The sequence below is a fragment of the Fistularia commersonii genome, chromosome 24 (genome assembly GCF_037954325.1).
Source record: "Fistularia commersonii isolate RoL2024-O1a breed Wild chromosome 24, RoL_Fcom_v1.0, whole genome shotgun sequence".
Lineage (NCBI taxonomy): Eukaryota > Metazoa > Chordata > Actinopteri > Syngnathiformes > Fistulariidae > Fistularia > Fistularia commersonii.
In genome coordinates this window covers 9,947,436-9,960,201 of record NC_141307.1, presented here as the reverse complement: position 1 = coordinate 9,960,201, position 12,766 = coordinate 9,947,436, and positions in this window count along the sequence as shown.

The window sequence follows — 12,766 nt, the reverse complement described above, 5'->3', positions numbered from 1 at the left end:
TGACAAGTTGGAAATAAACTTTACAAAATTTAAGCCTCATCTGCTCCTGGTTGTCTTGTGTCATTGAGGACAATATCTAATTTCTTTTTATCTGGTGAAGTTCAGATTATGTGTCTGTCCAACTGACAGATACAGGAAATTTTTTCCCACCACATGCCATAACCTGGTACAATACTGAACAATAACTTCATTAACCACACTTTTTACATTGCCGCATTGCAACTTTTTCACATTGCTTTTTCCCTGCTGTATATGAGATAAATAAGTATAGACATTTCTAGATAATACTTTTATACTTTTAGTACTTGCAGATTTTATTGTATTTTATTTTATTTTAAGGTTGTCACTGGTTGTTCTTTGAATGTCATGCAACTACTGGCCAATAATTTCATCCTCCTGGGATCAATAAAGTAAATCTCGTCCGACCAAAAATGATTTCCTTCAAAGCAAATCAAATGTCCTTTAGCAGCAAAAGAAAAAATGCAAAAAATTAAGCTGCATTAAGAAGTGAAAATGCATTAAAACTTGGTTTACAGCTTTGTGTTGCTCACAGGTCTGAATTAATCACTGATCTTTCATTACAGCCACACCGTCTTTGCACAGAAGACAGTAAAATTTGTCATTGACATCCCGAACTACACATATTTTCATAGTGCACCCTTTTGTTTAGCCATTTTTGGGTAGTTGAAAGTTGCCACAGGTGAGCAGCTCCACAAGAGCCTTGAGTTCGGCACATTGTGTGGGTTAAACAATGTCAAGCTAGTGGTAAGTTGAACACAACAAGAATTTCCCGGAATTTTACACCCACAAGTACAGTAAAAAAAACTACAAACAAAAGGCACACACACACACACACACACACACACACACACACACACACACACACACACACACACACACACATCAGGTCTCTGAGGGAGGAAACTCCCTGGCTCCCAAATTATAGCCAAAGTCCACCAAAGCAGATGTGTGTTTTGCATGTGTGTGCTTATGAGTCAAAGGGAGAAAAGAAAAGAAAATGCCTGTTTCAGTAGAAACACCATCTCCTCGGAGCAAAGCAGCAGTCACAAAGTAAAAGAATCCTTTCTTAGTAATGTCCTATGGAAAACTATTTGTGGTCTTTGTAGGTCTATAATGCCTCTAATAACCTCATATTGGCCAGTATTGGCCTCTGAAGCTAATCTTAGCCATCTTCACATATCTTCTTCTTCTCCATCTAACCCTATTCCCTTAATCCTCCTCTCTCACACCAACTACCTTCATATCCTCTCTCACTACGTCCATAAATCTTCTTTTTGGTCTTTCTTGAGACCTACTGGCTGGCCGCTCCAATTCTAGCATCCGTCTACTGATATATTCTCTATCCCTCCTCCGTACATGACCGAACCTTCTCAGTCTGGCTTCTCTGACCTTCTCTCCAAAAAGTTCTAACATGTGCTGTTCCTCTGATAGACTCATTCCTGATCCTATCCATTCTGGTCACTCACAAAGAGAACCTTAGCATCTTCATCTCTGCAACCTCTAGCTCCTGTCTTTTCATCATTGTAACAGTTTCTAGGCCATACAGCATCTCTGGTCTTACCACTGTCTTGTACACTTTTCCTTTCATTCTGGTCGATAGTCCTCTATCACATAGTACCGCTGACACTTTTCTCCACCCGTTCCAGCCTGCTTGAATCCATCTTTTCACCTCTTTTCCACACTCTCTGAACCGTTGACCCCAAGTACCTGAAATCCTTCAACTTCTTGATCGCTACTCCCTGTAGTCTCACCGTTTCACCTGAGCTTCTCTCATTCACACACATATACTCTGTCTTGCTGCAACTAACTTTCATTCCTCTCCTTTCCAGAGCATACATTCACCTCTCTAGATTTTCCTCAACCTGTTCCCTGCTCTCACGACAGATCACAATGTCATCCGCAAACATCATGGTCCATGGAGATTCCTGTCGAACCTCATCTGTCAGCCTGTCCATCACTGCAAACAACAAGGGGCTCAGAGCCGATCCACTTTCTCTGTATACACTCCTGCACTTCCTCACCCCATCAGCAAGTCTCTCATTTGCTTTCCTTCCAGATGACACACCAAGTACTCTCCTACCTGTCTCCCTGATAACACTAGCTGTTGTCCAATTATCTAGAAGCTCTCCCTGACCATTCAAAGCCTTTCTTATCTCCTCCCTGAAAACCATGCAACACTCCTCCCTTTTCAGCTTCTACCACTTTGTCCTCTGCTCTGCCTTTGTCCTCTTCATCTTCCTTGTCACCTGAGTCACCCTACAACCCACCATCCTATGTTGTCTGGCTACTCTCTCACCTACAACTACCTTGCAGTCACTGATCTCTTCCAGGTTACCTCGTCTATACAAGATGTAGTCTACCTGCACGCTCCCACCTCCACTCTTATAAGTTACCCTATGTTCTTGTCTTCTCTGGAGAACAGTGTTCACTCCAGCCATTTCCATCCTTTTTGCAAAATCTACCACCATCTGTCCCTCTGCGTTCCTATCCTGGTTACCAAATCTGCCCATCACTTCTTCAGTCCCTCTATTGCCGTCACCAACATGCCCATTGAAGTCTGCACCAATTATCACTCTCTCATCTCTAGGGATTTTCTGTATCACTTCATCTAACTTATTCCAAAATGTCTCCTCAAACTCACATCTCAACTGTGCGGCAGAGCCACTAATAACAGTGAGGATCACACCTTCAATTTCCAGTTTCAGACTCATAATTCTATCTGACATTCTTTTCACCTCCAGGACGTTCCCAACAAACTCCTCCTTCAAGATAACTCCTACTCCATTTCTCTTCTTGTCAGTACCATAATAGTACAACTTAAAGCCTGCTGCTAAGCTTCTAGCCTTACAACCTTTCCACCTGGTCTCCTGGACACACAGTATATCCACCTTCCTTCTCTGCATCATGTCGACCAACTCTCTACCTTTTCTTGTCAAAGTCCCAATATTCCAAGTCCCTACTCTCAGTCCCAGACTCTTTCCTTTACTCTTTTTTTTTTCTTGATGATGTGTGTGATTGATGGCCCCCTAGTGATGTCAAACCTAGTCACCCGAATTAAACTGAAATAAATAAATATACCACATGTACATATTTTTGTTATGAACAAACAATGTGCAGCGTTTCTGCATTGGATTTGGACTTGTTAGGCTTTTTATTCACTGTATTAAAAGACAAAACCACACTTCAGAATAATTTTTCGGTTTCAAATTCATCATCCTAAACTGTAAAAATAATCAATGTCATTAACATTTTTCAAATGATAACACCTTCCTCACGGATTGTTTCGTTTTCTCCAGTGAATCCCTGGTTTGCTATGAAAAACAGTCCATGAATGAATGAGGAAACACGTGCAAAATTGGTGAGTGAATTTTCTACCCATGATCAAAAATTATTTTATTGTATTCCCTTTGTCATTGAAATTTATAATGACCTGATCGTCTTTCAGCCTCATTGCCTTTTCACCCAGTTAGATGGCATTCGCTTTACACCTGAGGCTTTTCAAATAATACATTAAAAAATGGTCAGAACTTGTTACCCCAGTTGCACGGTGGTATCTTTCCTTTCCTCTTCTCTCTCCGAGTCCAAACACACCTTCCTCCTCTCCTTCTTTGACCTACAGTAGCCCAGTTTCCATTGGTTCCCTGCAGGTCATCGTTACTTATGGCAGTCGATTTAAACCTGGGCCTCGACCGATACGGTATGATCTGGTTATTATGAGTGATTTGCATGTTTGGTTTTGGCAAAACTTTTGCAAAACTTGGGGAGACACCGGTCAATGCCGCCCTGAGGCTGCATTTTAGCCATGTTATAAGCCACATACAAGCCTATGCTATTCAGACAATGGGTTAACATTACTCTAAAATCCTGATTGGTATAAATATCAGTCTCAAGAAGCCCTTATGGTGTGATCTAAGCACATTTTTCCATAAGCATCTCTTAACCACATGTTCTCAAATAATATCCATCAGCACCCGTCCACACAGCAACATTTTTAAAAGGTGCATTTCAATAGTTGGGGTTATATTTTTGTGCTTTGCCTGCATGTTGCAGGTAAAAAAGAGAGATGGCAACTAGTTTCATTACTATAACAATACATTTTTCCCATGGTGGAATGATCTGAAGAAAAATTACAACATGGTTTATTAGATGTTATTTTCATTTTTGAAAATTGAAGTTTTAAGATACAGTAAATCAGATCAATAAACTTAATTTCCAAAGTCAGATTCATGTGTAATTGAGACAGATATGATTTTAGGACTCAAATGTGGCCCAATGAACCACAGAATTTTACAGTGTAAAAGCAACCAGTCTCTCTAAAACCACCTAGGACAGGGGTCAGCAAAAGGTACCGCTGTATATATTGCTTTTTACTACCTTTACACTTTGTATAAACAAGTGTGTGGTGTGTTGCTTCTGAAATTCACAAAGTATTACGGAGCAAATTAAATCTTATTTATGTAATGGACTCATTTTGAGCTTTGCGCTTTCAGAGCGTGTAGCGGAGCCTTGACCTGAATTTTAAAAATAAATCGTGAAAAAAATCACCGTGTCAGTAAACAATAAAAAATAAATATTTACAAAATATCTTCATAAATATTTATTTTACCTGGTTTATGGGACTTATGCCCCTGAGCTTCTGCGCACAGCATCTGCAAATCGGGACTTTATCGGGACAACATTCACCCACCCATGATGATGGCAAAAAAGCTCACATTGATTTAAAAGTACCGGCAAATTATGGCAAGAGGGGTGAATATCATGATCCCTTCCTGTATTTAGAATGACCTTTTTTTTTAATTCGCTAATTTGGAGGATTCTGATTTTGTAGTAAGGACATACATTGTCATGATTACTGAGAGTGTGCCTGACCCAAACGCAAGGACACTCAGAAGGTAAGGCGTCTTAAGGGGTTAATTTGGCAAGGGAAAGAAAAGGAGTTGTGTGCTGGGTTTTAGGAACTAGGAGCTGGAGAGGAGAGGCGTTGAGTTCTGGCCCAAGGAACTAGTGAGGAAAGGTGAGACATAGAATTCAGGGACAAGGAACATGCCAGGAACAACCAACAATCTAGCACCAAAGGGCTGGAAGGGAAAATGCACATATACCCCCAACATACATGTGCCATTGGTGACATGTTATCTTATAAAAATAAATGTGTTTTGTTTTCCTTGTTTTCCTCTCCATTCCTCTCCATTCAGCCGCCGGCAACCATAAAAACCTATCATTAACCTTGAAAAAAAAAAAAAAAAAAAAAAGTGCAATATTTCATTTCACTGTGCAATATTCAGAACTGTGCAATATTTCATTTCATAACAGATACACTACAATTTTTCCTTTTATCATACTATTGTGCACTCCTTGCCTCACTTGTTACGAAGACACTTATAGTTTTACTAAGACACTTTATAGTTTCACTGAGACACCTTATAGCTTATAGTTTATTTTATTTCTAATTCTGCCTTTTTTCTTTTTATTATTTATCACTGTTATATTTTCTGTAACTCTGGCACAACAATTTCCTTCGGGATTAATAAAGTTGTTCTTATCTTATCTTATCTTATAAATCAAGGACAATGGTAGACGACAAAGCAACTCTATTTCTTTTGTAAGCGTATGTAAAGATGACTTGGTATCCCCACCACATTTGGTGGGGCTGGCTCTGGAAAGGGAACCATCAACTTTCAAATTGGGGAGACACTCGCTATCCCAACTACCCCACCGATCCGGTATCTTGCCTTGCCTTGTAATCGACATCAGGTGAGTGAAGAGAGCCAGGGATTTAAAGCAGCATAGAAGTATCGAGTTCAGATCAGGTTACTGCAAACTGAGGCAGTAGCAGCCACTGTGCAAAAAGAAGATACCTGGCTATATTGCAACTAGGCCTTTCATATTCCCCCCATGTCTACATGGGTTTTCTCCGGGTTTGCCGTTTTCCCACCACTATCCAAAATCATGCAGTGGGTAAACTGAAGATTCTAAATTACACAGATGTTTGACCGAGAGGCTGAATGTTCATAGCTATTTCTGTAGCACTATGTTTAACTGGTGAAGGACAGAGTGTAGACTCTCACCCACAATACTGGCTCCAGCCCCAGAATGATGTTCAGAATAAGATGAATAGACATAAACAAAATGACAGAAATGTGTGTAAACATGTTTGGGAGGGCAAACAGGTTATGCAACAGTTTTGAAAACTGTTAAATCTACTCATTAATTCAATTTAAATAGGTAACAGCAAGTAATTGCTGTTCACGCAACTTGGTCTACAGTAATGAGTCAGTTGTCAGATCTTCAGGCTACATAGATGTTCACCATATCATTCTTTTTGGAAAAAAAATGCTATGCAACAGATTGATTTTCATTGATTTTCAAATCATCAAATCTTACTTCCATTTTTTTTTCTGCTGTAGGTCAAGTTGCATCCTTAGAGATATTTTATTCTGTAATCATAAAAATCAGATTTAAATCTTTTGCTCATTGATTATGTACAAGAAATCCAAATAATTACTGTCATTGCTGATTTTACTATTAGAATAATTCCAATTTAAATGATCTAAAACTGAAGAAAGAAGTGAAAATGACCTGGATTACCTGGAAGTCAGAGCTTATGTCCTTGGCTGTTGTGTCACGGAAATATAACCCAGAGCTGATGATAAAATATTTTTGTGTGTGTGTATGTGTGTATTGGGGAGTGCTTAGTCACTATGACAGACCACAGGATGGTGTCATTGCAATACCAAACTGCTGTTGCATGGCATGACAAACGCGTAATTCCCCTTAATATACATCTTGCGGCTGCAGGACTGTGATTTTACAGGCCGCCGCTCCTCGTTCCCAGACTGAGTCTGGCATGGAGCCACACAAACTCTGTTGACCTTGACAGAATATCAGTGTGCCGAGGGAATCTCCAAGACTCTGGTTTGTAGAAAAGGATTTGATAAGGGAAAGAAACAAATTACTTACTTCGATGGGGCTCTCCACAATGACTTTCATTTTCCAAAATTGAACATTTCTCAAAAAATGCCAGAGGAGGCACGGGTCCCCAATCTTACAAAATGTGTCTCTTTAGTATTTTGCTCACATGTGATTATTTAGGAGAATGTCAAACTTCGAGTGGCTTCAAATAATGAAAGAATAAAAATTATTTAAAAAATGTAAAGAGCTGAATGTCACGAGAGACTTACAAAAATCTGTAAATTGAATTCTCTTAAGAGACCGATGTGTATTCAAGTCCATCCATTTGTTTGTCTGATAATGCATTGAAATTCTAAATCTTTCACAATATTTGGCTGACAACAATGGCAAGGGCCGAGAAAAATACACATTTTTAAAAAAATCTAAAATGATTGCTTATAACACAAGCCTTAGCTCACCACTTTTCCTGTTTTCAGATGTGTGACTTTCCTGAACTCATGAAAGTGTCAAACAAGTTTGACATTTTCAGTAGAAGACCTTAATACCAAACAGAGATTGAGCAAGTCCAAGTATGTCTCTAGGACCTGGTTATATATAAGAAACTTAATGTTAATTTTGAACCCTGGACCGGTCTCTCAGGTTAAAGATATTTTTCAAAATGTGCATTTATTTACCTTTTGTTCCTTCTTTGTCAGAAATATGACTTTTTTTTTATAAATCTTTTTGCATGAGATCAGATTTCATTTTCACATTCTGTGTTCAGAAATGCAGAATCTGTATTGAATGCTTGCCTTTGTACTCTCTCCTGTAGCAAAATATATATCTTATGATGCATTTAACCCTCTTATTATGTTAAGGGTCAATTTGACCCATTTGACCCATTGACCCAATGGGTCAAATTGACCCTTAACATAATATGAGCGTTAACATAAGACATATTGCAGTTCCTTACAAAGGATCATTAAGGTATGGCAGCTGTGTCAGGGGTACTATGTGATAGAAAACTATCATCCAGAATAATGAGATGATGAGATGATGAGAACAACTTTATTAATCCCGAAGGAAAGTGTTGTGCCAGAGTTTCAAGTACAAAAACATAACAGTAATAGATAATAGTAGAAAGGAGGAAGAATAAGAAATATAATGAAATACGAATTGTCTAACTGTTAGCAGTAACTACAAAGATTGAAGATTCCCTGCGGCTGAGGGAAGAGGAATTAAAAAGTCTGATAGGATAGGAAAGGTATACAAGACGGTGGTGAGACCAGCGATGATATATGGATAAGAAACCGTTACAATGACCAAAAGACAGCAGGCAGAACAAGAGGTTGCAGAGATGAAGATGTTGAGGTTCTCTTTTGGAGTGACCAGGATGGATAGGATCAGAAATGAGTCTATCAGAGGAACAACACATGTTAGATGTTTTGGAGAGAAGGTCAGAGAAGCCAGACTGAGATGGTTCGGTCATGTACAGAAGGGATAGAAAATATATTGGTCGACGGATGCTGGAATTGGAGCTAACAGGCAAGAGGTCTCGAGGAAGACCAAAGAGAAGATTTATAGACGTAGTGAGAGAAGATATGAAGGGTGTGGTGTGAGAAAGGAGGATATGGAGAATTGGGTTAGATGGAGAAAGTTAATTCGCTGTGGCGACCCTTGAAGGGAAAAGCCGAAAGAAGAAGAATTAAGGTACGGCAGCTCTACTTGAATCTTGATCGTTTTACATTTGTAGAGATTATCCAACCACGGTAATCAATGCTTACAACCGAGCCATTTCCATGACGCATGAGGAAACTTCTGTGCCTGATAATGACTGACATGAAAATGACAGACATTCTTTTAAATTTCACATTACCGCAATGGCTGTTTTTAATCACCCAATGTTTGACGTACAAAAGTCCATGCCGAGATCCAAGGGTCTATTTGTCAGACAGTAAGGATGTCACTTACATGGAAGATTTGAGGTTAACAAAAAATGGATCACTGTGGGCTCAAGAGTCATGCTGGCGGTTGAATAGAATAAACATATCTGCCTGTTTTCTGCATGCCATGTAACCACAAGGTTCCCAGAGGTTAGCATAAATGTCAGTGATGGTATGGTAGTAACCATGGGTTTTCCTTGGTTGTGTGTGTGAAAAACCAGCCAGATGTTTATTTTTTATTTTTTATTTCAGCACACGTAAATGCTAGCTATTATTTCAATACTAAAACATTTCCGGATAATTCTCCTGTTCCAGGGAAAATTACTAAATGAAAATTGTTGAATGTAAATTAGCATGTCTAATATAGATTAATTTTACATTTAAAAATTTTTTTTATTAAATTAACAATCTCAGAATGTTGACATTTGAGGGGGAAAGAAGTTGTGTAACTTAACTGTTGCAAATGGGTTTATGTGCATTGTTGTCTTAAACTTGAAGAAGAATTTTCACTGTTACCTGCCAAACTTTCACAGTGCTGATGTTTTTCGATAATGATCTAAAAAAGATATTTGAAGCAGATGCTGCTGTAAATACACGCTGCTGTTTGTCCACCTGAAGACCAATAATATATTAAATAATGCCCTCATTTGATTCTAAATGTAAATATTTTCGGTGTTTAGACATGACAATGAAATCAATACTAAAGATATAATCTAATTATCACACATTCAGAATTTGCAATTATGATGTCAGGTGAAAAATAAAAGGACAGAATGAACTAAAATATACACAGTTTTGTTCTGTGTGTAATGACGAAAACCATCCATAACACTTTTCCAAAAGAGAAGCACTATCCAATATTTTTTACACCTTTCTCCTTCATCTTTTTCATCTGAAATATTCTTTTTCATTAAACATCATCAACCTGATCATGATCAGTTATTACACTGATGTTCATAATAACATCATCAAGAAAACATCATTTAGAAAATGTGCAAATCCCTAATGGAGCCCCCCCCCCCGCCCAAAAGAATAGTTTAGGAAAACATTTAAGTGCATTTAAATGATCTAAATTCACATTACAATTATAATTTATTATGACCAAAATCACATTTGTTGATAACTCTTTAAATTCTAACAAAACTGAAAATTTTATTACCAATTATTTGCACAAATTTATAAATCTATAAATATGGTAAGGCGGCACTGGCACTGGTATACCCCCGAGCCAGCCTCGGGGGGATGCGGAGCAGTGTCTCCCTGAGCCGGCCCCAAGCCCAGATAAATGCAGAGGGTTCAGGATGGGCATCCGGCATTAAACTTTTGCCAAAACCAAGCATGCAAAAAATTGGTCGAGGCCTGGGTTAAACAATGACTGCCATTGGTACCGATGACTTGAAGGGAATGGAAACTGGGCTACTGTAGATCAAAGAAGGAGAGGAGGAAGGCGTGTTCGTAAGCAGAGAGAGAAGAGGAAAGGCAAGAGTCTGGGACTGGGACTTGGAATATTGGGACAATGACAGGAAAAGGTAGAGAGTTGGTCGACATGATGCAGAGAAGGAAAGTAGATATACTGTGTGTCCTGGAGACCAGGTGGAAAGGTAGTAAGGCTAGAAGCTTAGGAGCAGGCTTTAAGTTGTTCTATCATGGTACTAACAGGAAGAGAAATGGAGTAGGAGTTATCTTGAAGGAGGAGTTTGTTAGGAACGTTCTGGAGTTTAAAAGGATGTCAGATAGACTTATGAGTCTGAAACTGGAAATTGAAGGTGAGATGCTCAATGTGGTTAGTGACTATGCCCCACAGGTGGAATGTGAGTTTGAGGAGAAGGAGAAGATCTAAAATGAGTTAGATATGACGTGATGCTGAATATCCTTAGAGATGAGAGAGTGGTAATTGGTGCAGACTTCAATGGACATGTTGGTGAAGGCAATAGAGGGGATGAAGAAGTGATGGGCAGATTTGGTATCCAGGATAGGAACGGAGAGGGACAGATGGTGGTAGATTTTGCAAAAAGGATGGAAATGGCTGGAGTGAACACTTTTTTCCAGAAAAGACAAGAACATAGGGTAACTTACAAGAGCAGAGGTAAGAGCAAGCAGGTAGACTATATCTTGTATAGACGAGGTAACCTGGAAGAGATCAGTGACTGCAAAAAAACTGTAGGTGAGAGTGTGGCCAGACAGCTTAGGATGAGGTGGTCATGGAGAGCTTCCAGCGATTGGACAACAACAGCTAGTGTTATCAGGGAGACAGGTAGGAGAGTACTTGGTGAGTCATCTGGAAGGAAAGTAGATAAGGAGACTTGGTGGTGGAATGAGGAAGTGCAGGAGTGTATACAGAGAAAACGGTTAGTAGAGAAGAAGTGGGATTCTGAGAGGACTGAAGAGAACAGACAGGATAAAGTTGATGAGCCATACAATGAAGTAATGGGAAAGAGTAGTGGAGAGCAGAAGTCAGCATTTGTGAACAGCAGTGTGGCTTCATGCCTAGAAAGAGTACTACAGATGCAGTATTTGCTTTGAGAATGCTGATAGAGAAGTACAGAGAAGGCCAGAGGGAGCTGCATTGTGTTTTTATAGACCTTGAAAAAGCATATGACAGGGTGCCAAGAGAGGAGCTCTGGTATTGTATGAGGAAATCTGGGGTGGCAGAGAAGTATGTTAGACTGGTGCAGGACATGTATGCTGGCTGTGAGACAGTGGTACGGTGTGCTGTAGGGGTAACAGAGAAGTTCAAGGTGGAGTCGGGACTCCATCAGGGATCAGCTCTGAGCCTCTTCTTGTTAGCAATGGTGATGGATAGGCTGACAGATGAGGCTAGACAGGAATCTACATGGACCATGATGTTTGCAGATGACATTGTGATCTATCGTGAGACCAGAAAACAGGTAGAGGAAAATCTAGAGAGGTGGAGGTATGCTCTGGAAAGGAGAGGAATGAAAGTTAGTTGCAGCGAGACAGAATATATGTGTGTGAATGAGAGGAACTCGAGTGGAACGGTGAGGCTATAGGGATTGGAGATCAAGAAGTTGGAAGATTTCGGGTACTTGGGGTCAACGGTCAAGAGGAACAGAGAGTGAGAAAAGAGGTGAAGAGACGGGTTCAAGTAGGTTGGAATGGGTGGAGAAAAGTGTCAGGGCTACTATGTGATAGAAGACTATAAGCCAGAATAAAAGGAAAGGTGTACAAGACAGTGGTGAGACCAGCAATGCTGTATGGACTTGAAACAATTCCGGTGATGAAAAGACAGAATGCAGAACTAGAGGTTGCAGAGATGAAGATGTTGCGGTTCTCTTTGGGAGTGACCAGGATGGATAGGATCAGGAATGAGTCTATCAGAGGAACAGCACATGTTCGATGTTTTGGAGAGAAGGTCAGAGTACAGAGGAGGGATAGTGTATGTACTGGTAGACAGATGGTGGAATTGGAGCTGCCAGGCAAGAGGTCTCGAGGAAGACCAAAGAGAAGATTTTTGGACGTAGTGAGAGAGGATATGAAGGTAGTTGGTGTGAAAAAGGAGGATACAGAGAATAGGGTTAGATGGAGAAAGTTGATTCGCTGTGGCGACCCCTGAAGGGAAAAACCGAAAGAAGAAGAAGAAGAAGACCGTAGTTAGCGGTTAGTTAAGTGAACAGTAGTGGAAAGCCAAGTCAAGACGAGGAACCTGAAACGTCATCAACGGTGGAACTCCTGTTTTAAAATACAATTTTAAAGAGATAACAATTCTCCTAGCGTTTTTCAAGACAGCATCTAGTATGAGACACACAGTAAAGCATATTCATGCTTATTTAGGTTCCCTAAATGCATTACCTCTACCACTTTCACGTTGGCACTGGAGATGGTTGATTCAAATCTGTCCACGAAACGACCCAGTTGGTCCTTATCTCTCTCTCACCCCCCACTTTGACCTC